The 13,161-nt window shown below is 52.0% G+C and overlaps 1 protein-coding gene across 1 annotated transcript in view; it reads right to left on the bottom strand.

The window, feature by feature from the left end:
• Nucleotides 1-13,161, bottom strand: part of Lgr6 (leucine rich repeat containing G protein-coupled receptor 6) — a 114,038-nt gene that overhangs the window by 85,023 nt on the left and 15,854 nt on the right. The window lies entirely within an intron of this gene.

The following is a 13,161-nucleotide window of genomic DNA, read 5'->3' as shown; positions in this document are numbered from 1 at the left end:
GGCCGGCCACAGGGCAACAGTTTTTCAGTCAGCTCCAGATGCAGTGGGCTTTGATGCCCTCTGAGAGCTCCCTCTGCCAATTTTCTTCCTGTGTGTCCCTGCCCAGTTCCTGCCCTTCTCCTATGGGAGGTCATGACCTCTTCCTGCACCCCAGAAGATGCCTCAGTTCCTAAGCAGAAGGGGGTGAAGATCAGACCCACAACCTAGGCCATTCTAAGCTTCCTGTTACCTAAGACATCTCATGGGTGGCTTTGGTGTCACTGTCCTCTAAGACACCCGGTACACCAAATAACCACAATCTTCACATTGACATTACTAGAGGCCCACTCCCTGCCAGGTACTGGCAGACCTTTATCCAAATAATCCTATTTAATCCTTACAACAAACCCAGGTTAGCTTCCATCTTACATTTAAGAAAACAAAAAGAAAAAAGCATAGAACCTCCCGGGAATCAGAAGGCCCTGAAGCCAAGTCTCCCTGCCCTGGTTACCTACCAGACCCTGGGCTCTTAACCAGCCTGACCCTTTGTTTCCTCCTCCATAAGAATGGATGAATAACAAGCTAGTAAAGGCCTTGTAAGGATTAAGTGAGCTAATGTTTACAGACTCTCTAATAAACAGTACACACACAACAAATATTTGCTGTCCTCCTTCTACCTTTCTGTCAGCTCCTATAGGCTTGAGTCCCAACCCCATGGCCCAGATGGGGAGGAACTGGGCCTTGGTTTGTGGGTCCCACCCCATGCCCCATGGTCGAGTTTTCTTCTCAGTTAGAGCTTGAGTGAGCAGCCATGTCTGAGGTTGCATTTGTGTGTGTTTCTGACACACTTAGGTGCCAGTTTATTGTAACTTCTTAGTGGCTATTTCTCAGCTATGCCTGCGCCCTGTAGAGGGATGCTGCCTTCTATGCTGCCCCATAATGGGACGCTGCCTGGAGCAGCCCATCATGCAGCTGGGCAGTGCGCACAGGCACTCCTGCCAACTCCCTTCCTTGGGAAGCACATTTGCCCCAGGCCTCAGTGGCTCTGTTTCTCCCAGAGAACAGAGTCTGCAGTGTGTGTGTGTGCTTTAGAAAGGCAGGCTGGAAGCTGGGTGTGGTGGCACATGTCTGCAATCCCAGCACTTGGGAGTCCATGGCTTCGAGGCGAGTTCAAGACCAGCCTGGACTACACAATGAGTCCAGGCCAGACCGTACTACTGAGACCCTGTAGAAAGAAAAAAAAAGAAGGGGGGGGAGGAGAGAGAGAGAGAGAGAGAGAGAGAGAGAGAGAGAGAGAAAGAAAGAAAAAAAGAAGGGGGGGAAGAAAGAAAGAAAGAAAGAAAAAGAAAGTCAAGCAGACTGGGAATAGCAGGCTTGAGAGCCCGGTTCCAATCTATAAAAAGACTGTTTAGTCTCAAATGTTTTATCTTTGATAAAGCTCAGACTCTGGACTCCATGTCCTCCAAGAAAAGAAGACATTCCATGCAGGGTAGAGCTGAGGCCCTGGCACACTGAACTCGGGCTGGTTCTCATCTACTTTTCCCTCCTGCTGCCCTGTGGAAACTGCAGGGCCATCTCTGGCCTCTGTAGCCGTGTTGTGTCAGCTGGCTATGTCTAGCATGCTGGCGGTCACAGTGGAACCAGGAGAGGAGAAGAAGGACAGGGATCCTCCAGGAGTTGAAGCCGGGTCTGGTCTCGGGAAGTTCCCAGGCTTCATCCGCTGGCCTTGGGTTACCACCGGCACAGGCTGATGCAGGGGCACACTGGACAGTGGTGGGGAAAGCGGGGTGATATCCACAAGAACTCCACTGCAGGTTGGGGTCTGATGAGACTCCTCCCCATCGAGTCGTGGGCCCAGCTCATCCTGAGCAAGGAGGGAGGTTCAAGGTGCCACAAAAACGATTATCTCTAAATATCTACCCTGTGCATTGCTCGATGTGTCTGGACAGGCACAGAGCGGGAGTTCAAGGCGCTCTCGGGGCATATGACTCAGGTCCCATCACTCAGCTGTCCCTTCAGGGGCCGCACTGGAGGCTCTGATGCCGCTCCAAGGCCCCCACCCACCCACTCTCTCCGCCCCACCACCCTGCCTCATTGTTCTCCCCTGGGGAGGAGGGTGCTGCACCGCATGGCCACCCCCACATCCTGCCCCAAGACAGTGCAGCCCAGCTGCAGCACTCCATGGAGAGCCAGGGAGGGGCAAGGTGGGGATTTCAAATGGTCCGTGGGGGGAGCCCCATTCAGGCCCAGTTTTCTCACAAAAGGCAAGGGGATGAGGCTGGTGCCAGGAAAGCGGGAAGGAAGAGGAGTGCCAGGGTTAAAAGAAGGTGGTGAGGCAGACTCTGAAGCTGAGAGCCTCCAACCACAGCCCTTCAGGATGGCCAAAGGCCCAGGCAAAAAGCACTGGGTCCCTCAAATGACAGCCAGGGACTCCCCCCAAACAGGGTGCCCCCAGCAGGCGCTCCCCTCACTGACACTGTTTTATCAAGTTACTGGGTCTGACCCATGACTGTCCTGGAAGGTCAGCCTGGCAACCCAGAGGATACAGCCAAGACATCTCAGCCATACACGGACTCAAGGGACGCAGAGAGTACCCTCATTCTTGGTGCCTGGGCTTTGGTTGTAGCAACCTTCGCTTGGCTAAATGAACCTGAATTTATAAGGAGGAGGTCATGTGTTGGAACATGTGGGCTCCTGGATGTGCCTGTCTGCAGACATGCATGCTCCATGTGGGAAGGTACGTGTGTGTATCGGCACATGTGCACATTGGAGTGCTGACCCATTAAGAAGCCACAAACTTGCTCAAAGCACCTATGTATTACACAGACAGAAGCTCTTTGGGGAAAAAGAATAGCTTCACTCAAATCTCACCCTTTAGATTGAGAGACCTTTTTTGACTGGGTGAGCTTCAGTTACCCTGGCTCATTCTGTGGCCTCTGTTCTCTCCTCTGATCTATCTCTGGCTCCCAAGGAGAACGGTTTGCCTGATGACACTGTATTCGGGTCTAGTCTGTGGCTGCATTGGATACCAAAACACAAAACCTGCTGCACCCCATCACCTTATGATGCCCCCCGGCGTCCACACTCAGAGGGCCCAGGCTTAATTCTCTGCCATTGCCATTTTGAAAGCCTTCATATTCTTTTGACAAGAAGGTCTATATTTTCAGTTTCCATTGCTGCTCTCCACTGAGAAGCAAGAGGACCAACAGGCATGAAACATCATCCTGGAAGCTTCCCTTGGCAGCCCTAGGACAGCCAGAGGGACTATCTGTCCTCTCTGAGGGCCGGACACACCAGGATGGGGTCCAGGGTGGAGGGAGGTGAGGGGCTGAGGCTGCCAGGATGGTACAGAGTGGAAGGCAGCCTGGGGCACCAGGAAAGTATTCTCTGAGCTCCACCATACAATGCAACCAGACCACCCCAGGAGGCTGCTGCTGTGTCATTGCCATCATCTCCGAGCTAAACAGGGCTGATAAGCGGGAGACTGCTGTAGAAGTGAGGGGCAGAAGGTAGCAAAACCAGGCCGGAGGGTGGGGAAGTCGGGGGGGGGGGGCTCCCCGTGGCCTTCCAGCTGATACCTAAGTTGGAGGTCTGGACTGTTTTGAAGAAACAGTGAAGGACAAGACCCCGGATTCTGCTGTGTGCACCCCAGGAGAGAGGGACCCACCCACCTGCCCCTCCCTGTCTCTGCCCCTGCCCCTATAGGAGAAGAGGTTCAGAATGCTGTCTTTGCTCTGGACTCAGATTGTCCAGCTCTCAGCCAGGCAGAGTTCACTTAGGTTGCATTACTTTTTATTGTATATATTTAAGGTACGCAACTTGGCCTAAAACAGGTACACACTGGGAAGCCGGCAGCACAGTGAAGTCAATGGACACACCCACCACTACACAGTTCCTTGGGGCAGGGACTTAGGATCTGCCCTCTGCAAAGGTCAATTAGGGTATTGGGAAGATGAACCCTGGCCCCAGCCAGAGCTGTGTCCCATGGTCACCGCTCCTACAAGCTGGCATCCTCTGAATCCTTATGGCATTTGTACACATCCACCTGGCACTGGTTCTGAGCACCCACCATGGGCCTGGCACCACGCCTGCCTTTCATTACCCAGCACAACTCAGTGGCTCTGTGACCCCCCCCCCATCATAATCATGTCCCTTCACAGCTCTAAGGCCTCTGTTTTCCCTTCTGTAAAGTGGGAGGAATAATAGCATTTGCCTGGAAAGAGTGTGAAGTATGAGTTAATAAACCTAAAAGCACCCTGCCCAATAAATATTATACTTGTCTAAATCTAATTATTAGTAGAGAATGATGCCTTTGACTGAGCTCCTTCAAGGCAAACAATCTTAGTGAATCCTCCCACTTGACAGAGATACCTAGAATATAAAGGCATTCAATAAACATTCAAAGAACTGCTTTGAAGGGCTGGGGTGTGATTCAGCAGTAATAACGTGGTAGACTTCCTGCCTGGCATGCAGGAGGCCCTAGGTTCTGTCCCTATCACCACACAGTAAGCAAGGAAACAAACAAAGAAAACTAAGTAAGTGCATTCCAGATGCAGATGCTGTCTTTCCTTGGCTTCTGCACCCTGTGGCTGATGGCTCCCATGCTGGGGAAATCCTTTTCCATCCCAAATTTGTCCTCTCCTGCTGTTGGTGTAAGATATAACCTCTCTAAAAGGCCTATTGCTTGCTTCCAAGCCAGTGCCGCTCTCACTCCTGGTGCTTATGGATGATGCACCTTCCAGGGAACGTGGAAGTGTGTTCTCCTCCCAAGAGAGCCACAGTGACCATCGTGCTCCTCCTGGGCCCTCTCCAGGCCTCTGGTGTGGGTTGCTGTAACAACCTGCAGGGGCAGCCCCCTGCCCCAAGGACCACCCTGACAGCTTAGGTGGGACAGCAGCAGGGAAGGCCAGGTGGGGGCTTCCATCACTGCACAAGAGCTCCCAGAGAACACTTGCCAGATGTCTTTGTCAACACATACAAGTGGTGTGTGTATGTAGGGAGACACAAGGAGCTCACAGAGCCAGGTGATGGGGCAGAGAGAAAGGAATGAAGAATTTGGAATCAGGGGACCTAGTTCAATGACATGAATGGCTAGATCCCTTTTGGCACTAAAAGTCATGACATCATTTCACTTCGGGTAAGTGCATGCTCAGGACAGTGCTACACCTGGAGGGTGAGGTGGGGACAGAAGAAGTTTATAGTGTTGCTGGGGAAGGACTATTTACGCACAAAGTAATGTGTGTACACTTCGTGTACTTTGCAGTTTGCAGAATGCTCCTGCAGCCTCTCCCAATTAAGCTCTAGACTTTTGGTCCTCAATGTCTCTGGAGGGGATAGAGCCAATGGAGAAGACTTCCTGGGACAGAAACAGGAGTGGTGTGTGTATGGAAGACAAAAGGAGCTCACAGAGCCAAGTCCAGAGGGGACCCCCGCTGCCAGGGCACTGAAAGGCACCAAGGGTGGGACAGGAGGACCATCTCAGTACTTCTGGGGTTTTAGCCTCCCCGGCCTTGCTTATAGTGCTGGTAGCATCTCCCACTTATCATGACCACTTAAAACACCTCATACATTTGGCTCTGTGGTAGAGCACTTGCCTACCATGCTCAAAGATCTGGGTTTAATCCTGCACCACAAAAAAGTTAAAACTAAAATTTTAAAAAATACACACTATGCACTCACAGACACCCCCCAACAGTGACAGATTTTTCTACACTCCTTCAATTTACTGGTGCAAAAATGGATGCAGAGAATGACAGAGGTACCTGTTACCTGCCCTGTAAATTAATGGCAGAAGGGAGCTCACAATGAGGTCCTAGAGGACCAAAAAGGGTGCCCTGTCTACCCCACCCAACTGAGCTCCAGGTTTGTGATGCACTCTCCTCTGTCCAATTCGTTTCCTGATGTCTCCTCTCAGAGAGAACACAGGCATAGCTACTTTTTTTTTTTTTTTAGATTTCAAATACACAGCTTGACATAAAGTTCTCTCAGGGTTTCACAGTGTGCACACATTTCCAAGCAAAGGAGCGGACTTCAGTCTGGAAGAAGTAGACCTGCATTTACCTAACAGCACAAATCATTCTCTTGGGCTCAGCACACAATCCCACAGGAGAACTGTGCTGTATTTTTAAACAAAAGGGCTAAGGCTTGCTTTGGTCCTTCCTTGGTTCCCTTGTTGATAAGAAGCATGATCTGAAGCCTGCCTGAGTGGCAGGAGGGCTGAGGGTGGGGTGCGGGAAAAGGGACTCGGGGCAGCAAGAAGAAAGCCAGAGGGGGAGGCAGGAGAGTGGGGAGCCCCTGGACTTGCAGGTGTTTGTGAGGGCTGGGGTGCCTGGGTGGCTGCTAAGCCAAGGTGACATTGCACAGGTCAGACTAAACCTGGCAAGGCTGGAAACGCACAGTGTGGCTAGAAGGTGACCCTGTTCATTCATTTGGCCTAGGAGAGACAAAGAGAGGGAAGAAGGTACTCCTAAAGATCAGGAAAAGTCAAGATTTATTTATTTTGAGGCCCAGGGAGACAGCTCAGTAGAATAAATGTTTGCCTGGTAAGCTCAAGGGCCTGAGTTCAATCCCTGTTTCCACAAAAAATAAATAAATTAATTAATTTAAAAAAAAATATATATATATATATATATTTAAACACCAGATTAGAGACCACAGAAGTCAGATAATGTCTCATCACCAGCACCTCTGTGGGTCTCCTCAACTTCTGAAGGCAGAGAAAGGAGACCACAGAGGGAAGAGACCCAGGAGTGGTTCCTCCCTCTCAGAAATCTCCATGTGGAAAACCATGGCGTGGCACCAGCCATTGACTAAACGTCAGGTAAGTCCTATTGCTCCAGCTTCTTTCTACAAGGGGCTCCTCTAGCAGTGGCAGCAGTCTGCCAAGGCTGTGGGTGCCTGGGACAGCAAGGACAAGGAGACTGGGTTGTGGCCATTCTGATCCTCCACACCACAAGAGAGCCCCTCTGGGAGGGAGCCCAGCTCTCTCTGGGCTGAGGAGAATATCTCTGGCTCTGCCAGACTGACGGGTGGTCCACAGAGCCCCAGGCTCTAGTCCAAGAAGTCAGATGCAGGGGCCATTAGGCTCCGAAACCTTCTTCAGCCACACCCAGAACCAAGCAACATTTCTCAGGAGCAAGGCCTAGCCCTGGGGTTACGTAATGCATGTGTGTACGTCTCCTCCTGGCTCCTATCTCCTTGCCCACCCAGAGACAGAAACATAAGAGACTCAGACCTCCTGGACTTAGCCCAGGTCATGGTGTGACCTGAGAACAGTCCTCAACACAAAGGGGCAGAGTCTTTGAACAGCACTGAAGCCAGGAGGACCTCTCTAGACACCCTCTGCTCCTGGCCTTCTCTCTGGGAGCCTGCACAGACCTGTGCAGCTCAACCAGATAGCCACTGGCCACCCCCTGTGCCTAGGAATGCTTAACTTCATTAAAATTAAATTAAATTAAAGGCTCAAGAGCCACTCAAGGCTGGCAGGGACAGCAAAGATCTAGAGTATGTCCCTTGGCCCAGGCAATCCACTGGCCTGCATGACTTTAGGCAAATGACTTCTCTCTCTCACGGGAAGAGTGCCGACCACATGACAAATCGCCAACAACTTACTTGTGAGTGTCTCCACCCAATTCTACCTTCATTGAGGCCCACTTCAAGTGCCTCAGCCTACAGGTAGCCTCCAACCTCCGACCACACACCTAATCATGCAACCATTTGTCCACTCAATGAGTGTTCAGTACCAACTACCCAACAGGCAGTGTGCTAGGTGATCCAGTCATGAAATTCAGCTGTCCTTCCCTGTCCTCAGAGAGTCAAATCCACTGGGGCCAATGACAAGAGAGTGGGCCATTCCATGCCTGAGGGATAAGAGCTGAGCCTGGGACTTGAGTGTCACAGGGCTCCTCACACTAATCCCTATGGCCTTTTGACTCTGATCTTTGAGGGTTCCGTCCTCACAGTCCTGTCCTTGATGGCAAACTGTTACCTCCTAGTCTCAGATGGCTCATTCATGGGGCTGGTCTCCCCCAAACAGACTGGGAGTTCCTTTACAACTCCTAATCATCATTTCTTGTCACAAATACACTTTGTGACAGCTTCAAGGTCCATTTTCTACACAGCAGTTGAGGGATGGGCCCCTACAGAGGTACTAAAGGGTAAGTCAGAGCCGATGTGGGAGTGACTTCAAGCAGACGCAGCAAAAGCAAAGGACAAAGGACAGCCGCTTGCCCATTCTATCCACCAACTCAGGCCCAGTCTCTCCCCTGTGTATGTCCAGCCCTTATTCTGATTTCTAGCTCCATCCAGAAAGTGGAGGTGTGTGGGTGCAAATTTCTTCTGCCAGGGTCAGGGGGAGATAGCTCAGTGTTACTAGTGCCTGCCTGGCAAGCACAAGGTCTGGAGTTCAATTCCTGGTACCAAACCAAACCAAACAAAATTCCGTCTGCCTTATCAAACTGGAAACTCCTTAGAGAGAAGGATTATAACACCCTAGGACACCAATCCTGCCACAAGGGAAGAACTGAGCTTCTCTCTGCTACTGGGAAATCCCTGAGTTCCCAGCCAGGGCCCTGGCAGGGCTGGGTGGAGCAGGAGCAGGAGGGCAGAAGGCACCAGCAGCCCACATGTTTGTTTAGCTGAAACTTCTGTCCACTGCTGCCTTTGTTCACCTCGTAAACAGGCAGGGTGTGTCTGTGGGCAGAGAGCTGCGGCAAGCCCTCCACTGCGCCCCAGCCCAGCTGAGCCCAGCCCAGGTGCGGGCCTTCCTCTCACTCAGGACACCCTCCCCTTCTCACCTCAGTGACTCAGTCTCCCACTGCCCACAGGGTCTAGTGGGAAAGAGGAGAGCTGTGTGCTCAGCTCCAGACTTGACCCTTAATAAATTAGGCTGGGGGGCTGGGGAAATGGCTCAGTAGAATAAGCGGTTCCCTGGCAAGTGCAAAGGCCTGAGTTCAATCCCTGGTTCCGCAAAAAAAAAAAAAAAAAAAAAAAAAATTAGGCTGGGCAACAAGTGTAAGGTGCAAATAAAAACGGCCATGCCTAGTGGGCACACACTGTAATCCTAGCACTCAGGAGGCCGAGATTCAGGCCAGCCTGGGCTACAAAGTCAGTTCAAGGCCAGTCTGAATGGCATAATGAAACCCATCTCAAGACGACAAAAAAAAAAAAAAAAAAAAAAAAAAGGAGTAAGGTTCCAGTAGGGCCTGGTGACACAGGCTATAACCCAGAGGCTGTGGTAGGAGGAGCCTAAATTTCAACACAACTCAGGAGACCTAGCAGCTTAGTGAGATATTGTCTCAAAATTTAAAAATTAAATTAAAGCCAAACATAGTGGTGCATATCTGTAACCCCAGCATTTGGGAGGCTGAAACAAGAGGACTGCCATAAATTCAAGGCCAGCCTGGGCTACACAGTGAATTCCAACCCAGCCTAAATTACATAATGAAAGGCTGTCTCAAAAACTGCAAAACTTTAAACACAGCTGGGGATGTAGCTCAGAGTGAAGGCCGTGAGTTCAATCCCCAGTATCGCCATCGAAAAAATAAATAAATAAATAAATAAAAATAGGGCAAAGTCCCAGTTTCCTCTGCACTCAAATCAGATTGTCACCTAACCCCAAGCCTCTGCCCCACCCCCACCGCATGCGGACGTCTTTTGCAGCGGTCAGGGCTCCGGGCATATCCTTGGTCTCATTTAATTCAATCCTTCACACAGGCCATGGATGAAGCAACGTTTATTCCCATTTTAAATAGAAACTCGGAAATATCAAGTTACCTCCCCCAGGTGACACTTCTGGGCAGCGGCCCTGCGAACCCGCTGCGCGCAACCCGGGACGCGGGGCAATAGCGTGCCCACCCCGTGCACCCAGTGCCGGCCCTGCCCGCAACGCTCGCCTGGGGCGGAAGCTGGAAGCCGGTGGCTGGGGGCTCACGGGACAATGCAAGGGATTAGGGCCGCCCGGGAGGCCCCACCCATCGCGACGCCTCTGCATCCCCCGCCAGGACCGAGAACTTTCCGGAGCGCGGCGCCCCACCCCCAGGCCCACCTGGCGGCGCCGCGCCCTGCGCCGCCAGCGGAGGAGTCGGAGTCGGCACTGCCCGCCTCAGCCGGGTGCCCTGGCTCTGAGCGCCGTCTAGCCCCTGGACCCTGGGCGCCCGCGATCACCCCCGGCCTGCCATCCCCGCCAGTGCGTCTTCTGTTCAGATGGCTCCCCACTCACCTACCCGCCTCCCAGACTCCCAGTTTGGGCCATAAGACTTGTAGGAAGACTAGATAGGACTTTAGGTCCAAAATCCCAGCTGCCCCTCCTGCTGTGGTCTGTGGTAAGGCTGAACAGTTATGCGCCTTCCCTCTCAGGGGTTGGTCAGATTGCCCGGACTTTAGCGTGACCCTAGCACAAACATTGTTTGATAAAGCGCAAGGTGCCTTTCTCCTCTGCCTCAGTTTCTTCATCTAGGAAGCCTGTAATATGGTCCCTTCTAAGAGGCCTGTGACGTTGAAGTGGGCGAATCTGCGTGTGACAGGCATGCACTCTGCCCACCCGGTGGTGACAGCGATGTCGGCCAGCCTCTCTCCCTCACCTGCGTTGCCCCCTGTGCGCCTGGTTGTGGAAAGGAAGGGTTGTAAACCAAGAGAGAGCTGGGTTGGGGCAGTGGGGAGGGGAGGGGAGGGCGTTCGGGGTCAGCCCCGCCCTGGGGAGGCACCAGCTGCTGCTTCTCTCTGGTGCCTCCGAGTGATGCCACCTGCCTCGCCCCTGATCTTCTCATCCTTTGATCTTCTGATCTCTGGCCAGGGTCTCCCAGCCAAAGGCATTCTTGTCTCCCAGCCTCCTCCAAGGAACAGCAAAGGGCTGGGCTCCTGCCCCTGGCCCAGCTCCTCCCTCCCTTCCCTGTTGTTAAGTAGCCAAGACTATCATGTAGGCCTGGGAGGAGGTAACAACCTGTCCCCTCTGTTTTGTTTGTTTTGCTTTGCTTTGCTTTGCTTTGCTTTGCTTTGTTTCTTTTGTTTGAGACAGGGTCTTGCTATGTAGTTCAGTGTAGCTTTGAACTCACTATGTGGCCCAGGCTGGCCTTGAGCTCCTGGAGATCCTCCTGCCTCAGCCTTCTGAGTGCTGGATTACAGGTGTGTGCCACCTTATTGACTATAACCTGTCTCTTCTGAGGTAGCAGTGTTTGGGGATGGAGAGAGGACATGAGGAAGGGCACAACACAGGGGCAACTCCTGGGCATGGTGCCGGGGCTGGGCCAGACACTGCTGGAAAGCTGCTTGTTCTCTGTTCCCTTGTATGCTGAGCCCAGCTGGGCACTGCAGGGAGGTGTGTACCTTGGGTACAAGAGGAGGAGCAAATGACAGCCCTGCCCCAGGACGCATCCATATGAGTAGAGATTCAGAACGGGCACCCGGGGACAGACGCTTGAGCACTAGTGCTGGAGGACACCTGAGTCTCTGAGGGTCCAGAGACAGGCGAGGGCTTATAGGATCATAGACATGATCAGTGATAGAAGATGGCCTGGCTGGGGGCTTTGCAAAGGGAGAACAAGAGCTGGCATGCTTGGGGTAGCAGGAAGGGGGAGGAGGTGGTGGGTTTACGGGTGACTTCCCAAAAGATATGTCCACCCTCTGTTGCCTGGAAGCTGTGAGTATGGCCTTGCCTGGAAAAAGGGTCTTTGCAGATGGAGTTCAAGCAAAAGTCTTGAGATGAGGAGGTGGATTATCCTGGATTATCCCGGTTTGTCCTAGATTATCCAGGCAGCTCTGCTGACAGTGCCCTTGTCAAAGAGACATGGAGGCCACACAGAAAAGAAGGTGAAGTGAAGACAAAGGCAATAAATAGAGTGATGCGACTGCAAGCCAAGGAAACCAGAGAGCTCCAGAAGCCAGAGGAGACATGAAATGGCTGGAGGGGAAATGGCTATCTTCCAGTGTCGAAGAGAGCTCAGCCCTGCACACATCTTGATTTGGGGTCTGTGGCCTCCAGAACTGTGGGAGAATAAATTGGTGCTTTAAGCCACCCAGTAGTATGTCATGTCATGTCATCATGGCAGCCACAGGTAGGCAAGGAGCAGTCAGAGGATCTGGATGTAGCTCCACGCTGGTGCCCAGCCAGGGCTGGCCTTCCCTATCCCACTCCTCACCTCCTGAGATGCTTTCTATATCTACTTGGGCTGAGAAATCCCATCCCGGGCACTGAACCCACCGATGCAGCCATCTGCTCACCGAATGACTACACCACACGGTTCGTCCAGGCACTGCCTACGATACCGTCAGACTGGGAAGAGTCCAACACCCATCTACCAACAAACGGACAACCTGTGTTGTATCCACTGTAGTGAATACAATACAGCCAGGAGTGAGTGATACTGAGGCAGAGTAGGTGGAGCCCCAAGCATGGCGAGGAAACAAGTCCAGATACCAGAATAATGCTCCTTCCCATAAAGTTCAAGACCCAGCAAAAAGTCCAGCATTGCTAAAATCACTGCAGCGGTCACCCTCGTCAGGTGGTCGGTGGCTGAAATAGGTCCCTGGGCAGAGGACTTCTACAAAGCTGATCATGGATCTGCATGGTAGTCACCCAAAGGTAAATGTTTGCAAAAACTTGTCAGGCTATCCACGTAAGACTTGTATTCCTTTCTGCTATGTATGGTGTCATGAAAGTTAGTTTTTTTCTTTTTTTTAAAGATGTATTTGGTTGTTATGGTGTCTCACTACGCAGCTCAGACTCAGTGAACCTCCTGTTTTCAGCCTCCGCAGCATTGGGATTACAGACGTGTGCCACCACACCTGGACTCTGGCCGGCTCAGCCCACCCTGGGGGCGGGGTTGGCACGGCATGTGGTGCTGGGGATCACACCGTAGTCCTGGTGCTTGCCTAAGTAGGTGTTTTAGTCTGCTGGGCTATCCCACTGGCCCCCAAAGGTTAGCTTTTTAAAAACTTCTTTTGTAAGATTTTCACGAACTTCAGGCTGGCCGAGGGCTCCCCTCTGGAGTTCATGATATTCTGTGAATATTTCTTAGCTATTACTTCACTGAGTTGAAATTACATGTTTACTTTCGTGTATCATTTTTGCCTTACTCTTGTGTGTATCCCTTGTGTCTTGTTGAGGCTCTAGCACGTAACAGATGCTTGGTAAACACTTAAGATGTGCTGGCATAAGGGCCAGCCTGATAGCTCAGCGGACTAAAG

This window comes from Octodon degus, unplaced genomic scaffold, assembly GCF_000260255.1.
Source record: "Octodon degus isolate 3935 unplaced genomic scaffold, OctDeg1.0 scaffold00009, whole genome shotgun sequence".
Lineage (NCBI taxonomy): Eukaryota > Metazoa > Chordata > Mammalia > Rodentia > Octodontidae > Octodon > Octodon degus.
Note: the sequence above shows the minus strand (reverse complement) of the source record. Positions and strands in the feature narration are given on the sequence as shown.